Raw genomic sequence first — 1,358 nt, forward strand, 5'->3', positions numbered from 1 at the left:
AGAAGTGTGTCACTATGAGTGTGAGCTTTAAGACCCTTGTCCTAGCTGCCAGGAAGCTAGTCTTCTGTTTGCCTATAGAATTCTCAGCTCCTTCTCTAACTTCGTCCCTACCTGGACACTGCCTTGCTTCCTGACATGATGATAGTGAACTGAACCTGTAAGCCAGCCCCAATTCAATGCTATCCCCTATAAGAATTCTTGATCACATCGCTTCTCGGCCTTTTGGCTAAGATCAAGTGAAGAATTCTTGATCACACTGTGTCTTCACAGCAATTTAAACTTAACTAAGACGAAGTACTAAGACAATGGACTTTGATGGATTTAGCCTGTGCTTTAATTTTGACACGTGGTATAGTCTACTTGCTATTTTATAACCTGAATGACACTTCCACTATGGAGTCAGCTGTGCTAAGGGCTCAGGGCCTACTAAGGCCTGGGGCCTGTTACACATGTGTGTGTATAGATGTATAGAAATACAATCTGATGAGCACCTTTGTGTTCTTTGTGGGCAGAGCACTCTGCATTGGAATCATCACTGCCAGGGGGTAACTCCCCTTCTCTTGTCAGTCATTAGCTGCCAGTGCTTCTTGTCTAGGAGTGGCATCATGCAAAACGTTCCCCTTTCCATATTTGTGCATACCTATCTATGTTTGGTTTTGCAGCCATTTTTAGGAGAAACTCTTGCACAGTACACTTCCTGATGCTCTGGCTCTTACGAGCTATCTACTTCCTCTTCCACTGTGTTCCCTAAGCCATAGGTGTAGGAGCTACAGTGTAGATACATCTGTTAGGTCCAAGGTCCCCATGATTTGTTGATCTCTTGCATTGTGAGCTAGAGCCATTTTAAAGGGACAAGGCCACCTCAAGTAACCCCCCCCCCCAAAAAAAAAGTCAGAGAAAGCAAATTCACAAAAAGTGTCAATCAGGGTGTCTACCAAGTGAGATAAGCACTGTGGAGAACCCCCCTATTTCTCTAGAAAATGGCACTCTTTGGAGCTGGAGAAAAGACCAAAGGCAGGCAGTCTTTTTCTCTACGTTCTCTGCTTTTACCTGGCAGGTTTGGCAAGCACCACTCTAGCAAGACCCCAGAGCTCCTTAGAGGCAAGTCTGTCCTTCTGTGACCATGAAGACTGGAGCAGACTCCTCTCCAGATGGCGACTGTCCACCTTTCTAGAAGATGGACATGATATCCATGCACATATCTGCCTTGTGAGAAAATACGGTGAGGCATGGGACGTGAAGAGCTCCTAATGGCCACCATCTCCCTACTGGCCACCATCTCTCTCACTGAAGCCAATGGAGCAGAAAACAGCTGCCAAAGGTTGCTAAGGCTGTGGTCTCTAACCATCTCTACCTCT

The 1,358-nt window shown here is 46.0% G+C and overlaps 1 pseudogene; it reads left to right on the forward strand.

The window, feature by feature from the left end:
• Nucleotides 1–206: 206 nt before the first annotated feature.
• Nucleotides 207–365, forward strand: LOC115029175 (U2 spliceosomal RNA; annotated as a pseudogene).
• The last annotated feature ends 993 nt before the right edge of the window (nt 366–1,358 follow it).

This window comes from Mus caroli, unplaced genomic scaffold (assembly GCF_978045245.1).
Source record: "Mus caroli unplaced genomic scaffold, Mus_caroli_1 scaffold_15, whole genome shotgun sequence".
In the NCBI taxonomy this organism is placed as follows: Eukaryota; Metazoa; Chordata; class Mammalia; order Rodentia; family Muridae; genus Mus; species Mus caroli.